Raw genomic sequence first — 22,879 nt, 5'->3', positions numbered from 1 at the left:
CATATCATCTGCAAATAATGAGACTTTTACTTCTTCCTTTCCAATTTGTATGCCTTTTATTTGTTTTGTCTTACCTGATTCTTCTAGCTAGAACTTCTATCACAATGTTGAATAATAGTGGTGACAGTGGGCATCCTTGTCTTGTACCTGATCTTAAGGAGAAGACTTTAAGTCTCTCTCCATTGAGTACGATGCTGGGTATCGGTTTTTCATATATTCCCTTTATCATATTGAGGTAGTTATCTTTGATTCCTGCATTTTGAAGTGTTTTTATCAGAAAAGGATGCTGAATTTCGTCAAATGCTTTTTCAGCATCAATCGAGATGATCATTTAAATTTTAACTTTTGATTTGTTAATGTGCTGTATTACATTAATTGATTTTCTTGCATTGAACCATCCTTGCATTCTTGGCATAAACCCCACTAGGTCATGGTGTATAATTCTTTTAATGTGTTGTTGGATTCGATTTATTAATACTTTATTGATAATTTTTTTCATCTATGTTCATTATGGAGATTGGCCTGTAGTTTTCCTTTCTTATAGCATCTTTACCCGGTTTTGATATTAAAATGATATTAGCCTCCTAAAATGAGTTAGGTAGAGTTCCTTTTTCCTCAACTTTTTTGGAAATTTGAGCAGGATTGGTGTTAGTTCTTTCTGGAATGTTTGATAATTCCCCTATGAAGCCATCTGGTCCTGGGCTTTTCTTTGTAGGAAGATTTTTTTATGACTGATTGAATCTCTTCACTTGTGATTGGCTTGTTGAGATCTATTTCTTCATGAGTCATTGTAGCTTGTTTGTGTGTCTCCAGGAATTTGCCCATTTCATCTAAGTTGTCTAGTTTGTTAGTGTATAGCTGTGTATAGTATCCTTTTATAATTTCTTTTATTTCTTCAGGGCCTGCGGTAATGCACCTCTTCTCATTTCTGATTTTGTTTATTTGCATCCTCTCTCTTTTTCTCTTTGTCAGTCTTGCCAGTGGCCCATCAATTTTATTGATTTTCTCAAAGAGCCAACTTTTGGGTCTATTGATTTTTTCTATTGTTTGTTTGTTCTCCCATTCATTTATCTCTGCTTTAATCATTGTTATTTTTATTCTCCTATTTGCTTTGGGGTTAGTTTGCTGTTCTTTCTCAAGTTACTCCAGGTTTGTTGTTAAGTCCTCGATTTTTGCTCTTTCTTGTTTTTTAATATAGGCATAAGGCAATAAATTTCCTTATCAGCACAGCATTTGCCATATCCCGTAAGTTCTGATAAGTTGTATTCTCATTTTCATTTATCTCCAGATAGCTGCTGATTTCTCTAGCAATTTCTTCTTTGACCCACTGTTGTTTAAAAGTGTGTTATTTAACCTCCATATATTGGTGAATGTTCTCATTCTGTGGTGGTTATTGGGATCCAGCTTCATCCCATTGTGATCAGAGAAAGTGCTTTGAATAATTTTAATATTTTTAAATTTATAAAGACCTGTTTTGTGCCCCAGCATATGATCTATCCTGGAGAATGTTCTGTGAGCATCAGAGAAGAATGAATAACCTTCTGCTTTGGGGTGTAATGATCTATATGTCTGTTAGGTCTAATTCATTTATCAAGTTATTTAACTTCTCTATTTCCTTGTTGATCTTCTGTCTGGTTGTTCTATCTATAGAGAACAGTGGTGTATTGAAGTCTCCTACTATTATTGTTGAAACATCTATTGCTCCCTTCGGTTTTGCCCTTCTCATGTACTTTGGAGCTCCTTGATCAGGAGCACAAATATTTATGATTGTTATATCTTCTTGGTGAAGTGACCCTTTAATTAGTATATAATGTCCTTCTTTGTTTCTTATAATGTCTGTTCTAGTTTGCTGGAATGCAATATACCAGAAACAGAAACAGAATGGCTTTTTAAAAGGGGAGTTTAATAAGTTGCTAGTTTATAGTTCTAAGGCCGAGAAAATGTCCCAATTACAGCAAGTCTATAGAAATGTCCAATCAAAGGCATCCCAGGAAAGATACTTGGTTCAAGGCCAATGAAGTTCAGGGTTTCTCTCTCAAATGGAAGGGCACATGGTGAACACAGTCAGAGTTTCTCTCTCTCATCTGGAAAGGCACATGGTGAACATGGTCAGGATTCCTCTCTTATATGGAAGGACACATGGTGAACACGGCGTCATCTGCTAGCTTTCTCTCCTGGCTTCCAGTTTCATGAAGCTCCCGGGGAGGCATTTTCCTTCTTCAGCTCCAAAGTACTGGCTGATGGACTCTGCTTTGTGGTGCTGCAGCATTCTCTGCTTTCTCTGAATCTCTTTTTATTCTCCAGAATGTTTCTGCTTTTATAGGACTCCAGAAACTTATCAAGACCCACTCAAATGGGTGGAGACATGTTGCCACCTAATCCATCTTAACAACCACTCTTGATTAAATCACATCTCCAGGGAGATGATCTGTTTACAGTTTCAAACATACAGTATTGAATAGGGATTATTCTGCCTTTATGAAATGGGATTTAGATTAAAACATGGCTTTTCTAGGGGACCTAAATCCTTTCAAACCAGAACAATGTCTTTACATTTAAGGTCTATTTTGTCCGATATTAGTATAGCTACTCCTGCTTTCTTTTGGTCACAACTTGCGTCGAAGATCTTTTTCCATCCTTTCACTTTCAATCTATTTGTATACTTGTATCTAAGATGAGTCTCTGGAAAGCAGCATATAGCTGGATTATATTTCTTAATCCATTCTGCCAATATGTATCTTTTAATTTGTAAGTTTAGTCCATTAACATTCAGTAGTAAAGTTACTACTGAAAAGGTGTTTCTTGATTCCACCATCTTATCTTTTGGATTTTATTTGTCAGACCTATCTATTCTTTTCCCTCTTTCTCTTTGTAGTCTTTAAATCACCCTTAATGGTACTCTTAAATTCTGTGCCTTCCTCCAGACCTCCCTCTCCTGTCTTTTTTTTCTTCAGCTGGTAGAACTCCTTTTAATATTTCTTGTAGGGCCGGTCTCTTATTGACAAATTCGTTCAGGACTTCTTTGTCTGTGAAAGCCTTAATCTCTCCCTCACTTCTAAAGGACAATTAGGCTGGGTACAGAATTCTTGGCTGGAAGTCTTTCTCTTTCAGATCTTGAATATATCATACCACTGCTTTCTTGCCTCCAGGGTGCTAGTTGAGTAGTCTGAACTCAGTCTTATTTGATTTCCCTTGTATGTAGTAGATTGTTTTTCTCTTGCCGCTTTCAGGATTTTCTGCTTCTCTTCAACATTTGACAGATTGATTAGCATGTGCCTTGGGGAAATCCTATTTGGATTTATTCTGTTTGGCGTTCTTTGGGTTTCTTTGACTTGTATATTCACGTCCTTTATGAGGGCTGGGAAGTTTTCCCCCATTATATTCTCAGTTACCCTTCCTAGCCCTTTACTCCTTTCTTCTCCTTCTGGGACACCAATGATTCTTATATTTGTGTGCTTTGTTTTGTCTGTCATTTCCCCGAGTTGCCATTCAATTTTTTCCATCTTTTTGCCATTTGTGGGCAAAGTTTTCCAAGTCAATTATCCTGTCCTCTATATCACTTATTCTTTCCTCTGTCTCTTCAAATCTGGTGTTGCGTGCCTCTAGCATGTTTTTTATTTGGTCAACAGATTCTTTAATCTCTGTAATTTCTGCTAATTTTCTATGTATTCTTTCACATTCCTCTCTGTGCTCTTCTACTGTCTTCCTGATCTCCTTTATGTCATTTGCTATCCCACTTATTTTATTAAGTAGAGTTGTACGAACATCTTTGATTAGTTGTTCCAAAATCTGTCTCCTTAGGTGTTTTAATTTGGTCATTAGGCAGAGCTATATCTGTGTGCATTGTGATATGTTTAGTGATCTTCTGCTGTCTTCATCGTATGTAGATATCTTGGTTGATTTACTTTGGGAGTTGACTTCTTTCAGTAGTCTAAGAGTTTGTGCTCAGGAGGGGTGCAGGGGAGGTGGGTTGGGCTGCACTTGGGGTGGGCATGTGGGACAGGTATGTGCATTGGGGGCTGGTGGGGGCACCTGGAGCACAGGGAATGGGAGCAGGTGATGGGATTCAGGTTCCTGGGGTGTGGGGGTTAGTTGCCCTGCAGGCTGTTATCAGTGCATAAATGTTGCAGGCACTAACCCCCATGCCGAGGCTACCCCCACCCATAGTATTGCACAGCAGGCTGTTAGTCGCCAGCCTTACCCCACCTTCCCTGAGCTCAGCGCATCCGTTTATGGCACTCCCAGGCCCGCACAGGCATGTAGGCCCCCAATCATGTCATTCAGCTCTGGGAACTGCACATTACAGCAGTCCTAGAACCGCGCATGCGCACAGCCCTCAGCCTCACTTCCCAATTCTGAGGAAGTGCCGACCTGTACAGCCGGGTCACATCTGCCCCCAATCCAAAGGGCCCCATGCCTCAGACCAGCACACACCAGGGTTGGGCCCAGACCAGTGCACCCACACAGGTGCATCCTCCCTGGCTGCTGGGTGCCTACGTTCACAAGCCCAAGAAATGCAGCCTGGCTTATTTCCTAGTCCCTACACTGGCTTACACCCTTGCACTCCCATGGGCTCTGCCACTCCACGGCTCCACGCCAGGCTCCAGCCCTCTGCCTCTCAGTTCCTCAGCCTGTGCAACCAGCGCTGCTGCATGTGGTGCAGAAGGCTCTCCCACGTCAACTGCACTCCCGAATTACTGCCTCAACCACCCTCCTATCCCTTCTCTAACTTTTCCATGGAGCAGGGCTAATCACAAGCCGCTCTAGTCAGTCATCTTCCTGGAAGTCTTCACAGGAGAATTTTATCAAACATTCCAAAAAGAATTAATAGCAATCCTGCTCAAACTCTCAAAAAATTGAGGAAAAGGGAATGCTACCTAACTTATTTTATGAAGCTAATAGCACTCAAATACCAAAACCAGATAAAGACACTACAGAAAGGAAAACTACAGAACAATCTCACTAATCAACAGAGATGCAACAATTCTCAACAAATTATTAGCAAATCGAATCCAATGATACATTAAAAGAGTTATACATCAGGAGGTTGGGCAATGATGGCTCAGTGGCAGAGTTCTTGCTTACCATGCCAGAGACCTGGATTTGATTCCTGGTGCCTGCCCATGTAAGAAAAGAAAAAAGAGTTATACATCACGACCAAGTGACTTTTATAACCAGGAATGCAAGGATAGTTCATTATAAGAAAATCAATCAATTGTAATACAGCTAATCCACAAATTAAAACCAAAAAAATCACACGATCATATCAATCAATGCTGAAAAAGCATTCAACAAAATTCAGCATCCTTTTCTGATTAAAAAAAAACACTTCAAAAGGTAAGAATTGAAGGAAATTTCCTCACTATCATAAAGGACATATGAGTAAAATCTATAGCCAGCATCATACTCAATGTTGAGAGATTGCATTCCACCCTAAGATCCAGAATGAGACAAGGATGCACACTGTTGCTACTATTATTTAATATTGCATTAGAAATTTTAGCCAGAGTGATAAGGAAGGAGAAGGGAATAAATGAAGCCTATCAGGTCAGGATTAAGGTAATTTAAAACACATGGGTAAGGAAGACATTGTTTATATTTTAGAACCTCACCTACTCTTTGAGACCAAAGGAAGAAGGATTTATTTTGTCTGGAATCTAAATTTTCTATAGAACATAATCTAACTCAACTTTTCTGCATAGCTCATTTAAACAATCAAAACACAGGGAACCCAGAATAAGAATGAGGGCCTTTAATTCTGTATAGCTTAATGTAATGCCTGGATACATCCTAGAATATATGAAAAAAGTAGTAAGTATTAACAAAGTTCCTTGAGGGATGAAAGAAAATATATGGAACCTATTAAACTTTACCTTCAGGGAAATCCTGAAAAATGTGTCAAACATTAGGGACACCCAAATTTATAGGCCTAGTCCTTGATCTTGAAGCTTGCTCTTGTGAAACTTATGTATGTAGCACAGAATTTTAGACTACCTACAGGTGTGGCTAAGAGTTACTTCTAGAGGACTTCTTTTTTTACTCAGATGTGGCCTCACTCTCTCTAAGCCCAACTCTGCAGGTGAAATAATTGCTTTCCCCCACTAAGTGGGACATGACATCCAGGAGTGAAAGTCTCTTGGGCAGTGTGGAAGATGACTCCCAGGGATGAGTCTGACCCTGGCACCGTGGGGTCAACAATACCATCAACAAGAAGTGTAACAAATAAGGTATCAGTGAATAAGAGAGTTCAAATAGAGTCGAGAGGCTACTCTGGAGGTTACACCTATGCAAGCTTCAGTTAGACATTGCTACCTATCATAATTTGCCAAACCCCAACCAAAACCATTCCAGGCAATGCTAAAGACCACCTAATGCAATATTCTACAAAGGTTCCATGCACTAGGGTAACTTCCTAGAAATCTAAAATACCCAGGTGAGTAAGGTCTATGGTATGTATGAGAGTTTGTTTTTTAATTACTGTAATTTATTGCTGTAGCTATGTGTACCCAGTAGCCATAATATTGTAAGTACCCACAAAGTGCCACCTACTGGTTTAAAACTGTACATCTCCTTTATTTCTTTCAAATGCCATTTTATGGTGGCGTTCCATTCTACATATATATATATATATACATACACACACATATATATACATATAACAGCAGCTGTTACAAAATGTTGCCTGAGTAATTTTGAGAGCTCAAAACAAGGATCTGTGTAGAGGCTGAATAAAAAGATGTTCAATTAATAGTGCACACTGTGTGTATTAGTGGGACTTCTCTAGAGAAACAGAATCAACAGGAAACACTCGCAAATATAAAATTTATAAAAGTGTCCCATGCAACCGTGGGAATGCAGAGTCCAAAATCCACAGGGCAGGCTGTGAAGCTGACAACCCTGATGGAGGGTCTGGATGAACTCCACAGGAGAGGATCACTGGCCGAAGCAGGAAGAGAGCCTGTCTCTTCTGAATCCTCCTTAAAAGGCTTTCAGTGATTACATTAAGCATCACTCATTGCAGAAGAGATGCCCCTTGGCTGATTACAAATAGAATTAGCTGTGGATGCAGCTGATGTGATCATGATTTAATTCTGTGAAATGTTCTCATCACAACAGACAGGACAACACTTGCCCAACCACACAAACAGGTACCACCACTTGGCTAAGTTGACACATGAATCTGATCATGACAGTCCACCCCTTGTCAACTTGGCATCTATACATATCACCTTAAACCATACCTAACTTCTAAATAAAAACAATAAAGCACGCATTTTTTCCTTTCACCTAACAACACTCAATTGTCCTGCATATAACTGGAAAAACATTAAATCTCTCCAGAATAGGGTGCAAGTCTTTGGGTAATATTCATTCTTAAGCTTGATATCTCATGATTTAAATAGTATAACATGAACAAAACAGCATTACATCCTTGTTTCTGTAACTGATCACGTGGTCATAGTTCATATTTATCACTATCTTCTTCCACTACCCATTCCATGTTCCCTTTACCCTCAGCAAGCACTTCAGCTGGCCATGGTTCTTTGCCTGCTGGGGTGACCCAAACCTTCATTCCTGAAGTTTCAGAGCCATTGGCAGTCCTGCCTGGATTGGGTTGTTGCAGTTTTCGATTGATTTTAATCACAGGGCATGGTAGTACTAAAAGATGCCCTAAGGGGATCGCCTATATTCCAAGAGAACTCTTCTTTACCTTCATTGTGTAGTTGCAGTCCTATTTTCCCCTGATAGTCAGGGTCAATCACCCCAGACAATAAGGTAATCCCCTTTTTGGCTTGTTGATCCAGGGGCATGAGTAGCCCAAAGTGACCAGGTGGCAGTCTTAGATTCCAGTTTAGTGGAATCATTATTGTTTCTCCTGGTGGAAGCACTCCCCCTTTTGGAAGTAAAACCTGTCGACCCACAGAACTCAGGGTCACAGGAACAAGAAGCAAAAATTTTCCTAGTGGATCACTAGGGGTAATATGAGTACCACTCCCATTTCCACCCCTTGGTTCCTGGACCCATGGATCTTGGCTATGGAAGAAACAGCACCATACAGTGGATGCTGATTCAGAGCATATACAGCTTCCTGGAGAACATTACCCCAGCCCTTCAAGGTATAGCCACCTAGTTGGCACTGTAATTGAGTTTCCAAAAGGCCATTCCTACCATTCTATTAATGCAGCTGCTTCTGGATGATGGGGAACATGGTAAGACCAGAGAATTCCATGAGCATGTGCCCATCCCCGCACTTCATTTGCTGTGAAGTGTGTTCCTTGATCAGAAGCAATGCTGTGTGGAATACCATGATGATGGATAAGGCATTGTGTAAGCTCACGGATGGTAGTTCTGGCAGAAGCATTGTGTGCAGGGAAAGCAAACCCATATCCAGAGTATGTGTCTATTCTAGTTAGAACAAATTGCTGTCCCTTCCATGCAGGGAGTGGTCCAATGTAATCAACCTGCCACCAATGTAATCAAGGAGCTGGCTGGTCACCTCAGGGAATGGTGCCATATCAGGGGCTGAGTGTGGGTCTCTGCTGCTAGCAGATTGGGCACTCAGCAGTGGCTGCAGACAAGTCAGCCTTGGTGAGTGAAAGTCCATGCTGCTGAGTGCATGCATAACCTCCATCCCTACCATGACCACTTTGTTCATGAGCCCACTGGACAATGACAGGAGTTGCTGGGGAAAGAGGCTGACTGGTATGCACAGAACAGGTCATCTTATCCACTTGATTATTAAAACCTTCCTCTGCTGAAGTGACCCTCTAGTGTGCATTCACATGGGGCACAAATATGTTCATGTTTTTAGCCCACTCAGAAAGGTCTATCCACATACTTCTTCCTCAAACCTCTTTGTCACCAATTTTCCAATTATGGTCTTTCCAAGTCCCTGACCATCCAGCAAAACCAATATCAACAGCCCATGAGTCAGTATACAAAAGCACCTCTGGTCAATTCTTCTTTCAAGCTAAATGAACAACCAGGTGCACTGCTCAAAGATTTTGCTAACCACTACTGTCCTTCAAAGACACCTCAGAAAGGGGTTGTAGTGCTGCAGCTATCCACTTTCAGGTGGTACCTGCATGTCGTGCTGAACCATCTGTAAACCAGGCCCGAGTTTTCTCTTCCTCAGTCAATTAACTGTAAAGAACTCCCCAAGAGGCCATAGCTCTGGTCTGGGAAAGAGAAGGTAATGTGGCAGGAGTGGAGAACATGGGCATTTGGACCACTTCCTCATGTAACTTACTTGTGCCTTCAGGACTGCTCTGGCCCTATCTTGTTTATACCATTTCCATTTTACAATACAGTACTACTGCGCGTGCCCAACTTTATGGCTTGGTGGGCCAGACAACACCCAGCTCATGATCAGCAACTCGGGTCTCATGGTAACTTGGTGGCCCATGGTTAAGCGTTCAGGCTTTACTAAGGCCCAGTAGCAGGACAAAAGCTGTTATTTAAAAGGAGAGTAGTTATCTGCAGCAGATGGTAAGGCTTTGCTCCAAAATCCTAAGGGTCTGCATTGTGATTCTCCTTTAGGGGCTTGCCAAAGGCTCCGGACAGCATCTCTATTGGCCACTGACACTTCCAGCACCATTGGATCTGCTGGATCATATGGCCCAAGTGGCAAAACATCTTGTCCAGCAGCCTGGACCTGTCACAGAGCCTCCTCTTGTTCAGGTCCCCACTCAAAATTAGCAGCTTTTCTGGTCACTCGATAAATGGACCAGAGTAGCACACCCAAATGAGGAATACATTGTCACCAAAATCCAGAGACCAACTGGACGTTGTGCCTCTTTTTTGGTCATAGGAGCCAGGTGTAGCAACTTATCTTTCACCTTAGAAGGGACATCTCGACATGCCCCACACCACTGGACACCTAGAAATTTCACTGAGGTGGAAGTCCCCTGTATTTTTGTTGGATTTATCTCCCATCCTCTGACAGGTGAATGCCTTACCAGTAAGTCTAGAGTAGTTGTTACTCCTTGCAACATGATACCATCAATATAATGGACCAGTGGTATGTCTTGTAGGAGGGAGAAATGATCAAAGTCCCGTTGAACAAGATTATGACATAGGGCTGGAGAGTTGATATACCCCTGAGGGAAGACAGTGAAAGCATATTGCTGACCTTGCCAGCTGAAAGCAATCTGTTTCTGGTGGTCCTTATAAACAGCTATTGAGAAAAAAGGATTTAATAGCTACATACCAAGTACCAGGGGATGTACTGATTTGCTCAAGCAATGATACCATATCTGAAACAGCAGCTGCAATTGGAGTTACCACCTGGTTGAGCTTATGATAAGCCACTGTCATCCTCCAAGACCCATCTGTTTTCTACACAGGCCAAACAGGAGAGTTGAATGGGGATATGGTGGGAATCACCACCCCTACATCCTACAAGTCCTTAAGAGCGGCAGTAATCTCTGCTATCCCTCCAGGAATCCAGTGTTGCTTCTGATTTACTATTTTGCTAGGTAGGGGCAGTTCTAGTGGCTTCCACTTGGCCCTTCCCACTATAATAGCCCTCATGCACGAAGTTAGAGAACCAATGTGGGGATTCTGCCAGTTGCTCAGTATGTCTATTCCAATTATATATTCTGGAACTGGGGAAATAACTACAGAATGGGTCTGGGGGCTCACTGGGCCCACTGTGAGACAGAACTGAGCTAAAACTCCATTGATCACCTGGCCTCCATAAGACCCCACTCTGACTGGTGGACAACAGTGACGTTTTGGGCCCCCTGGAATTAATGTCACTTCTGAACCAGTATCTAATAATCCCCCAAATATCTGATCATTTCCTTTCCCCAATACACAGTTACCCTGGTAAAAGGCTGTTGGTTTCCTTGGGGAAGGCTTGGAGGAAGATTAACAGTATAAATTTGTGGCAGTGTAACAAGGTTCTCCCCCAAAGGGACCTGGCCTCCCCTTCATTCAAGGGGAACTGGGTCTGTAAACTGTCTCAAGTCTGGAAATTGATTAAGAGGCTGTGACTTTGTTTTTGTGATTCAGGTTAGACTTCTGTTCACTTGACCTAGAACTCTTTTGTTTATATAGCTCAAACAAGAGTTTTGTAGACTGCCCATCTATTGTATTTCTAGGTACCCCATGATTTACTAGCCAACACCACAAATCTCTGTGAGTCATATAATCTTGACTCCTGCTTTGAGTTTGCTGTCTATTATAATAGCCATGTCTACCCTGTCTTTGGTGATTAAGTGCTGCCACCTGGCTTCTGTCAACTTGGGATCCCATCATCCCCATGATGTTTAAGGATTCCAGCTCAGTGACAGTAGTTTCTACAGTAATATCTGACCTACAGAGAAGTGCAACTACAGAGCCCTTCAGGGATGATGGTGCTAGTCTCACAAATTTATTTCTCACTGTTCATGACCCCACTGTTTATGACCCCACTGTTTCATGACCCCACTGGGTGGGTCATGAAAAGAATTAGAAATATCTTCCAAGCCATTTGCTTCAGGGCATTCATTTGCAGTTTCATCTGGTGAAACAGGATTAATCACTCTAGGGATAATCCCTTCAGGAGGAGGTTGGGTGGCCATCTCCTCAAGCCAGGCTGGAGGTAGGGCAGCTATGTCCTCAGGGAGACTATTACAGGGTTATCTAGAGGAGACTAAGCATGACCTAGGGTTTCAACCTCACCCCAGACATCATTATCAACCATATGTCACCATCCCATTTTTTCAGGGGCCCACTCTTTTCCAACCAGTGTCCTCACTTTAATGGCAGACACCATGCAATGTTGAGATTTCAGTTTACGTTGTAAAGTTGCCACTCCAACAATAAGATTCTGAGTTTGATTTTCAGAGATCTCAAGTATACAGCTACAGGAAATAAGATTTTCCTTAGGTATACTCATAGAAACTTCTATATCTGTCAGACGGCGCTTAAGCTTCTTGTTTGAAGCCTTAAGTCGATCCCTTTCACTCCTTAATGGAGCCAGTGTATCTAACAACACCCAGCCAACATCTCTATACCACTTATTTCCACAAAACTCTGTAAAGGTGTCAAAAACATTATCCCCCAGAGCCTGGCTTCATACAAGCGAAGCATTCAGAGAATCGAATGGTGAGATTTTGAGTATCTCTTTTGCCAACTCACTCCATGGATTGGGAGTGTCATTCTGATTATGGAAATCAGAGTCCTTAGTGCCTTTGAGTTCAGTCAGAGTAGAATACCATTCAAAACACCCATTAAGATTCTGTTTCTTAAGAACCACTCTTGGTACCAAGTTGTATTAATTAGGGTTCTCTAGAGAAACAGAATCAATAGGAAACACTCACAAATATAAAATTTATAAAAGTGTCCCACATGACCATGGGAATGCAGAGTCCAAAATCCATAGGGCAGGCTGTGAAGCCAACAATTCTGATGGAGGGTCTGGATGAGAGCCTGTCTTTTGTGATTCCTCCTTAAAAGGCTTCCAGTGATTAGATTAAGCATCACTCATTGCAGAAGAGACGCCCCTTGGCTGATTACAAATAGAATCAGCTGAGAATGCAGCTGACGTGTTCATGATTTAATTCCATTAAATGTCCTCATCACAATACACAGGCCAGCACTTGCCCAACCACACAAACACGTACCACCACTTGGCCAAGTTGACACATGAACTTGACCATGACACTGTGTAGCTTTAACAAATACCTTTAGTTGGAATTTTCCTGGAAATCTTAACAGAGATGCAACTCATAGAGACCAGAAGTAAAATATCTCTTTTCATTATTTAGTGAGATGGTTTGCATTCTTGGAAATGATTCACAAACTACAAGAAATGCCATGTGTGAGTACTAGACATAAAATATTTTTTTTTACAGAAGGAGAAGTAGGGAGACAGGAAACCCAGTGGACATCCTGTCACTACTTACCCAAAGATGTATACCCCCAAGAACGGCAATGGAAGACTGGCACGCCACCCTTATAATTCTTTTGGTTATTTAAAAATACAAGCACTTTCTGACTTTCTCTCCCCAGCCCATGAATTATACCCCAACCCAGCAGGATATAGCCCACATCCTCTTGCTTAGTTTTCCCTTGGAATTATTTACAGGATGCCTACAGATTTGATACAAACTAGTATGAAATTAATGGTAGTTTGCATTTTCAACCACGTTCGCATGGTTAAATAAATATACCGCACCAACTCCAAAGAATGGTTCAAAGTTAAGTTGATTTAGAAGCATTTGCATCTTAACTGCAGGAAGAAGCTTCTCACTGGCCAGGGCGGATTTGCTGACTCTGTCCTCAGTGGTCTTTGCAGGACCGGGCATCACATCCACCGTGAGGAGGCAGCATCTGCCTTGGCAGTAGTTGTGACAGCGTTGGAGGGTGGGTTGTCAGTGGGTGGGAGAGAAGACAGCAGCTCCCCAGCGTTTGCTGCAGAAGAGATCTCTGGAACCAAAGGGAATGGTGGGAGGTACCTGGATGGCGTAGGGAGAGGTTCAATGTCAGGGAAGCTTGGGGAGGCACGAAAGGAAGAGGTGGCAAGCCCAGGTTCACGATTTCTGGAAAGCCCACATCTGGTATGGTGTGGGGGGGTTGAGATTGGGGAGGGTGGAGAAGTCAGGGAGCCCTGCTGGTAAAGGCATCAGACCTGGTAATGTAGTAGTAGTTAGGTTCATTGGTGGCACAGATGTGAGGGACTGGCTTACTTGCTGTGACAATAATGATACTGTTGGTTTACCTGTACTGAGAACATTACTGACAACTGGTGAAGTTGAGCTAAGACAAAGTCCAGACAGATTCTGTTCAATTTTTGTAGTTCCTGGTGGTGACAAAGACAGGGGATTAACTGAGGCCAGCTGGACCTCTGTAGACCCATCTTCAAGAGGAGTAATAGGTGTACCAGTCATCTGTCCTGGAAATTTTCTTCTCTTCTTCAAATGGGCATGTGGGTATTCAATGCAAATAACCATACCCAATGCCACACCCTACTAGGCTGCCTTCTCCACCCCATGCAGAATTTAATGTAATAATCACTTCTCAATATTTATCACTATCTGTGTTGTACACATAAAGTTTCAATGGTTTTGCTTCATGTATTCAATAAGGCTGAATATATCTTCATACTCATTCATGACTGTATCTGCTCCAACGATATAATCACTGTGAGGTCTAAGACCTGCCAATGCTGTAGAATTTGATTCTACTTCCAACACATGCCAAACGTTTTCACTGACCCCATCAAAGCTGCAGAAATGAATGCTCACTCCCAACAAGCCCTGGCCACCCCATGTTACTTGATGTGACAGATGTCTGTCAAAACTCCAGTGTTTCGCCGCTGTGGATAAGCATTTTTCCGGGTTTTTCAATGTTTGCTTCCAGTAGATCCTTAAAAGCGCCATTGTCTTTATTTAATCTGGAACCATTAAAAAATAAAATCAAAGAACGGCTCCCATCCAGCTCTGTCCCGGTCAACTTTCTTGAACCTGCAAGATGTGGTAGCTTTCAGTGCCACCACCCAGGATCTGGATGCTCTGTGAGGCGACCACGGCAGCGGTAGTAGGCGATCACTGCTTCTCTCTTCCACGTAGTACTATGGATGTGGCATTTACTGCTGTCGTGGAGCCAGACCGCACTGCCCAGAAGGAAGTGGTCGCTGTGGCGCCACACTATGTATGACTTTTTCTTTTTATTTCTTTTTATGGAGTGACACAAATGTTCTAAATAACAACTGTGTGATGATATTGTGAGTCATTGACTGTACACCATGTATAGAATATATGTGTACCTTCCGCAATTAAAAAAAAAGTACATGAAGAGATGCTTATTTTCATTAGCTATAAGGAAAATGCAAATCAAGACAACAAAGAGATACCACCTCACACCTGTAAGAATGGCCCCTATTAAACAAGAAACTACAAATATTGAAAAGGATGTAGAAAAACTGGAACACTTATTCACTGCTGGTAAGGTAGGACTGTATCATGGAACAGCCACTATGTAAGACAATTTGGCAGTTCCTTTGAAAACTAAATATCAAGTTGCCTACAACTTAGCCATACCACTACTCAGTACATACACAGAAGAGCTGAAAGCAGTGACATGGACAGACATTTATTTGTACACTGATGTTTATAGCAGTACCATTTACAATTGCCAAAAGATGGAAACAATCCAAGTGCCAATCAATAGACAAGTGGATAAGCAAAATGTGGTATATTCATACAATGGAATATTATGCAGCAGTATGATGAAATGAGGTCAGAAAGCATATGACAACATGGATTTACCTTGAGGACATAATGCTGAGTGAAATAAGTCAGACACAGATACTGTATGTGTTTGCTATTATGAGTCTGGTAAAGGCAAACTCAGAGGCTTACCAATAGACTATAAGAAACTTAAAGACATACAGAATGTAGAGATGGATGAACAGTTACCGAATGACATTGAACTAAAATGTAAGGGAATAGACATAAGTGGCAGTAGTTCATTAATGGGGTAGTAAGTAGCCATGCCATATTGAAGGTATGATTAAGAGGGGTTGTATAGAGTCATGTATGTCACCAAATAATGTACAATTTTAAATAAGTTCTCAAATGAACTACTTCAAAGGTTTGATCTTATAGTCAATAATTGAGGGGGCCTAGAGAGGAAACTAATGTTGCATGCTATGGTCCATAGTTAACAGGAAGACATCAACAGTTCCACAGCAATAGCAGAAGGTAATAATTGGGTAAGGAGTGGGGGAGAAGAGATAGGCGGAGGCTCTCTGTCTCATTGGACCAATGAAAACAGTTTAGAATTGAGAGTGCTGATGATTGTATAATTGAGCAAGGACACTGTGAGACATGGATTGTTTATTATCCATGATGCCCAACAGACGGAGGGGACCAAAGGGCACAATGACTGAGAAGCACATTGGTGAACTGTGATGTACACATATGATGGCATATTGTGCAACTACAAGAAGTCCCAAGGCATGCAATGAAGTCAAGGAACCTTGGGAATACTGTGCTGTGCAACATTAGCCAGAAACAAAGTAACAAATATTATATGGTCTCTTAGAAAGTATTTATAAGAAAACTGGGGCCTAGATTGTAAGCCCTCAAAGTAGACACACTTAGTCCTGAGTTGCAAAAGTATTTCTAGATTCTGAGATCCTGTATTATATGTGTATCAGCTAGCATTTTGCCAGAATGTTGGATAACTCTTGTCACCTAATATTCAGGGCTGGAATTCTGCAGCTCCGACAGTCACCATTGCTACATAAAGGAATTGTTAATGAAACTTTAAAAGACACCAGGCTTCAATTAGAGATCAAAATGAAGCCAATCTGGTAGGGACTAAGGTAAATCAGAATACAGGACAAAGGATGATAGTGTACATATTCTAGAGCTTCATCTATGGTATGAGACCAAAGGCAGAGAATTTTATTGTGTCTAGAATCTATTTTAATGTAACACACAGTCTATATCAACCTGCCCAGAGAACTCATTTTAACAACCTAAACACATGGAACCCAGAATGGGAGCGACACCTCGTAATCTGGTATAGCTTAATGTAAATATCCAGAATACATCCCAGACCATAGTGGGCTGATATTTTAAAAGTACTGGTTGAGTCCCTCGTGGGACTGGAGAAAAAATATGGAACTATTAAATTTACCCATCTGGGAAACCTCTGGTATTCTCTGAAACATTAGGGACTCCTAATAGGTCAAGACCTTGATTTTGAGGCTTAACCATACGAACACTCATTCTGTAATGGAGAAGGTAAGACTACTTATAATTGGGCCTGAGGGTTCCTTCCAGGAAAACCTCTTTTGTTGATCAGATGTGGTCTCTAAGCCCAACTCTGAAAGGAAATTCATTACCCTCCCTCCTACTAAGATAGGACAGCCAGCATTCAAAGTGTCCCTGAAAGCATGGGACATGATTCTCAGGGATAAGCCTGGTCCTGGCACCATGGGATCGACAATGCATTCCAGACTAAGCAGGGAAAAGAATGTAATGAAATAAGTTATCAGTGGCCAAGAGAGTTCAAATGGAGTCAAGAGGCTATTCTGGAGGCTGCTTTTATGCAAGCTTCAGCTAGATATTGCTAATTGCCATGGTTTACCAAACTCCAAGCATCATTCCTTAACCCTAAAGAACACCTAGGGCTCAAACTGAGACTCTACAAAAATTTCATGGACTAAGTTTACTTTCCTGAAGCTTATAATCTTCGGAGAGTTACTAGGACAGATAAGTCCTGAAACCCAGAGAGGCCACATGCTCCAAGAATACCAACTAGTTTCATCTCCTTATCCTATACTGTTGATACTCCTTTTCAACATGAAAAAGCTAGAATGGGCATAGCCCAAAGACCTCTGCAGACTAGGAGTAGGATCAAAGGAGGAGGAGGAGCTGTAACAGACAGCTGCTTCTCTGTTGCTGAGTCAGTTATCTTTTTTGGCCTCTGATGTTTTGGGGCAGCTAGAAGTTTTCCACACCAAACTCGGAAAACAGTTCTGTACCTACTGTAAAAATTACTCTGAAAACTATTGCTCCTGTATAATTTATTATATTTTACTTGTATATGTTATACCTCATAATAAGAACCATCTTTTAAAAAAAAATATTTTACTACTTCAAGTGAAATGTAGAAATCTTACAAACCTTTGGTGGTTCTCCTTTATACTGAATTTTGTCAATATACTACACATCTACATACATTCAAACCCTTAAGAACGCTGTTATAATTTTTGCTTTGAAAATTCATAAAGAACTTCAGAATAAAAAATAGCTGATTATATTTACTCAGACATTTACCATTTCTGTTGTAGTTCTCCTTCACTCCTGAAATTCCAAGTTTCTCTATGCCGTTATTTATCTTTTGTATGAAGAACTTCCTTTAGTTTCTTTTTGTTGTTGCTGCTGTTTTAAGGCAGGAGAACAGATCTACTGGAGAAGAATTTTTAGTTTTTCTCCAATTGCGAACATATTTATCCCATATTCTTGATATCTGAGGTGAATATAGTATTCTAGACTGAAGATTTTTTTGAGCTCTTTAAAAATTTTCCAGTCACCTGGCCTCTGTGCTTCCTGATGGGAAATCCACAGTGACCTGAATTGTTACCCTATATGCGATTGGTCATATTCCTTTGGCTGCTTCCAATATTTTTTCTTTATTGTTGATTTTTAGCAGTTTGGTTATGATGTATCTGAACATAGGTTTCTTGAAATTTATCCTGTTTGGGGTTTCATTCATTCAGCTTTGTGAATCTTGAAATTTATCTTTCACCACACTTGGGCAGTTTTCAACCATTTTTTTTTTTAATAATTTTTAAATTCTGGGAATCCAGTGATGCAGATTATACTTTTTGTTATTTTCCCACAAGGCCCTGAGGTTCTGGTAGAGTTTTATTTCAAGTTGTCTTTTTCTGTTTCAACTGAGTAATTTCCATCAATCTATATTCAAGTCCACTGCCTCTTTCCAGTCATCTCCACTGTGCTATTGAGTCCATCCCCTGAATTTTTCCTTTTGGTTTTCCAGTGCTATAATTTACACTTTATAAAAAAGGTTTTTTTTCCTTCTAAAAACTTTTATCTTTTCATTCATTTCAAGAGCATTTGCCATTACCTCATGGAGCATAGTTATTACAATTGCTCTGCCTTTTTCTGATAATGTCAATAGCTGGGTCACACTGGCGTTGACATCTGTTGTCTTTTCCCTTCAGAGTTGAGAATTCTTGGCTCCTTGTATGTGGAGTCATTTTGGGTTGTACCTTAAACACTTTGCTTATTGAGACTAAGCCTTATTAAAATCCTCTGGAGAATGTCAACATTTTTTGTTTTACATTCGAAGTTCAAGTGCTGACTCATTTCTGTGAGTTACAGTTCTGGTGTCAGTTTTCAAGGCCTGTGGGTACCATTCATTTCTGGAACTTGTATGCAGCATGCAGGGACCAGTCCACCATACTTCAGTCCTTAAGGCCTTGGCTAAACTTTCCTCATGTCAGGTCTATGGGTGAATCTCTCAGGGTAAATGCAGAATATCAGACACATCTTTAGGTCCACTTTCTCCAGTTTCTTCTCCATGACCTTCGTCATACTTTGTCTTCCAGGTACCCCTTTATCCTGGCCCTATAGCTAAAAAGCTCAAATGTTCACTTTTCTATGCTGTTGAACATTTCCCATGGCTGAACTCAGCCCATGGCCAAAGACGGAAGAGAGGGTAACAGGGCCCGTCCCACACCCACTGTGGAATAAGAGTCTCCTTTTCCCAGATCCTTTCGTCAGAGTCCTCAGTGCCTGCCTACAGGGGTGTGGCATTTCTGTCCTACAACAGTCCTCCTTCCCGGTCCTCTGATGAGAACGTGAGCGTGAGCTTCTCTTGGGCATTTTTTACATTCATTTCTGATATTAGGCTAGCCTAGAGTCTAAGCCAAGAGATTAAGAGGAAAGAAAAATTTTAAGGAATGCATTGCTATGTTGGCTGTTCTAGTTTTGATCAGCCTGCTGCAACCTGCCTGCTACTATGATGTCTCTAGAAGTTTGAGAGAGTCCCTTCATTCATCCTCTCAAATGCCTGTTACTTATAGTCATTGGAAGGGTTGGGATATGGGGTGTGCTTATTTCACAGGAACTTCTCAAGAACATCTCTAAAATCAGGAAATACATGGCCACACAGATTTAGTCATCTCATCAGAGGTCGCCTGGGACCCACTTTAAATTCTCATTTTATATTACTCTGGGCATAAGCACAGAGGGAACAGCAAGAAGTGTGGTGGCAAGCCAGCACAGCTGTTCACAGAAATGTATATTGGGTGAAGTTTAAATTATTACATACTGTCACATCTTTCATCTCCCCAAGTTTAGCCATGAATTTACCATGCAGTAAGCCTGTAGGTTCACGTGGTGCCCTGACATCTTCCCTCTAAATGAAATGTGGCCCTCTATGTAGAGCCTCCCTTTGATAATCAACAGGGCTTTTTGCTACATTAAAGACCTCATACCAGTTACTAAATTGTCCCCTATCTCTGAAGGCCTTCTTTCTTAAACTCTTTTCCCTGGATAAGTTATGCTAGGCTCTTGAAGAGCTATTGCCTTTCACCTCAGTTTAACTTTAACAAGGTAAACCTAATGAAGTAACAGTAGCTTTGACAAAAGGGGGCAGTTAAGACTGTAATGTACTTCAAAGCATCTACTTGTACATCATGGGCAACCGAGCTGACGCAAAAACAAATTATGAATGACCACTTCCTTCTGTTAGAGGATGTTTCTTGGCAGATATAATGAATCCTTTATGCTAATATGAACTGTTTTTAAACTAGGGCATCAGCATTGGGAATAAAAAGCTCTATTATGAACTCTGTCGCTGAGCAGTTAGCTCCCCAAGGAGTCAGGTCATTATTTCCAGCACTATTCCTTCCCCCCACTACCTGGGGGTCAGTACTGATAAGGCTTTAGCAGTCTGTGGCACAGCAGCAATCCACAGCACAGAACTTCTAGTAGCTGGTAGATCAGTGCAAAGGTTTGGGAACTTGTATATCCACGTGCCTCTTCTGAAAGATTTCCTTTTTCATCTCATGGAGAATATATCCCAAATCATTGAAGGACAAGATTGTAAGGAAATAGTAGCAACAACCACAACTTCAAAGTAAGTGTAAAACTACAATTTCAGATAAAATCAGCAAGAGCATGTTACCAATGTCTGTGATTCTCTTTCACACGCAAACACTCAAAACCCTATTCTGTTGGTAGCAACCCTTGGTACATTTTCTCTGACCTTCTAGGCATCTGCAATGCCCAAACGAGAGCATAAAGAGATGCCAGCTGAAGTACATCCTTATCAAAATGATGATGATATGCTAATCTAAAAATTAATAAAAATATTTTATTGAATTTCAGGAACTTTTCTGTTAAAATTTCAAATCCTTGCACTAAAACCACCACTATACCTTTCTAGAATATAGGTTCAGAATATGAGATTCTTCACTTATTTCCAGTGTTACCCAGCATGGAATCCAAGTCCTGACACTGCACCCCACCTGCTTCTATCATAACCACTTACTCCTCCTGTTTTGGACAGGACAGTGATGTAACGGTAGTGCATTCCAGGGAGCTCAGATGTCCACACACAGACTCTCCTGAAGACAGAGGAAGATCAAACCAGAAATCATTCCCTGGACACATACTTCTGAACAGCATATGATTTTCTCTTCAGTTTCAGGTTTGGGTTAGGCCAAAGCTAAAGTTTCTATTCCCTGAGGGAGCTCATTAGTTTGGCAAAGACAAAAGAAGATACTTCTTGAAAACAGAATAGCCAGGCACCACCATAGATAGCTGGAAGCTGTGTGTGCACGTGGTGCCGAAAGGCATGCCAACAGAGTCAGGGGGGCATTGGCACCAAGGTCCAGGTAACACCTGGCAGAGTTGGAGCCATGACTGCATCTCAGTGGACAACTTAGCAACCCTTCAGATGTTGAAGGCTCTTGGGAATTCAGAGATAATTTAAAAATTTTAAACATGTCTTAAAGGCTGAGAAAGAAGCACTGAGGTTTATAGCAGCTTGCTAAGCCAACTGAGTAAGGCAGTGAATAGGGAAGGGTAAGAGAATGCCCTTGCACCTAAAAAAGGACACAGGCTGAATCTGAGTTTTAGAATACTGCCTTGTGGCAAAAACAACTGACTCATCTTTAAAACTTGAAAAATGGGCAATTTTCTTACATATAACCCAGGAGAAATTCCTTAAGATCATGGTGTAGGCTCAGAGACTGCCAGCTTATGAGCTGAGCTTCTGTAGGGTGAATCTAAACCAGAGTCCTTCTGGAGGACAAGGGCATGTGCACACTGCTGGGTGGGGACCCCAAACAGACAGCCCACCCCTGGTGGTTCTGTCCGCTCACCTGCCTATGGCTCCAGGCAGAAGTCCCATCCAGGGCTGCATTCTCTGGGACTGCCCCTGTCTACACCAATTGTGGGGTGACTCGAGCCTGCCCTCGGGAACCCGAATGATTTTGCAAATGGCAAACCATTGAGTAAGAAGATAAGGAAGCAGCTCCATTCTCAGGCCTCCATAAAGAGCCCAGGTGGTACGGGCAGGCATCGGCTTGTCCCAGAAGCTTCCTTGGCAGAGGCGTTTCATTTCTGTCACACAAAGGGTCTCATTCACATGATGGTTTCATTTTTATTGTTTAAATGGCTGAGTTATAAATCCAGCTAGTGTGCAGTAATTTCATAATTTTTAATATGCGTATCTGCAGTAACAGTTCCATACTGTGGATTGACACACAATACTTAGAACAGCTTTATCATATTTGGTCTTTAGGTAAATAATAAATGTTTTAAAATTTCCTAAATATACTATTTTGAGCCATTTCATTCCACCAGGAAAATACAGGTTTTTTCCTCTCTTTAAAAAAAATTAAATACCAAAATAACTACATTTAAATAAATAACGTTATGATGATGACATTAAAAAATTCACAATAAGGCCAAAGCCCCCGTTCCGTGGTCATGGCCACTTGGCCCTGACCCCTCGCAACTCTCAGGAAAGGCGTGTGCTCTTTGTCCTGAGGCCAGTCCGGGGCACCCCTGCTTACTCACCTTGTCTCCTTTCCTCTTGTTGTTACTTTCTGGAGGAGAGAATTCAGCCTTAGCATTAAATTCAGTTCGGGAAGATGGAGGGGGATATCCTATTGAAAATCAGAAAACCTAGATGTTTCAAATACCCAACTACAGGGCGCTTGGTTCCAAGGCCCCTTCCATGAGCAGCTCCAGCTCTCCCCCAGCGGCAGTTGCTCTTGCTGAAGGAAGTGATGAGGGGCAGCTGGTGTGGGTGAGCTGCCGGCAGGCCCTGGGAGCTGGGTGATTCCACCTAAAACAGTGACAGACCATGGACAGGTCTTTGATCTGTGTTTGAAAAG

The 22,879-nt window shown here is 41.5% G+C and overlaps 1 pseudogene; it reads right to left on the bottom strand.

The window, feature by feature from the left end:
• Window positions 1-5,270: 5,270 nt before the first annotated feature.
• LOC143688410 (Golgi reassembly-stacking protein 2 pseudogene) lies at window positions 5,271-22,842 on the bottom strand (annotated as a pseudogene).
• Window positions 22,843-22,879: the final 37 nt, after the last annotated feature.

Source organism: Tamandua tetradactyla, chromosome 6 (assembly GCF_023851605.1).
Source record: "Tamandua tetradactyla isolate mTamTet1 chromosome 6, mTamTet1.pri, whole genome shotgun sequence".
Lineage (NCBI taxonomy): Eukaryota > Metazoa > Chordata > Mammalia > Pilosa > Myrmecophagidae > Tamandua > Tamandua tetradactyla.
This window is presented reverse-complemented; position numbering and strand designations above follow the sequence as displayed.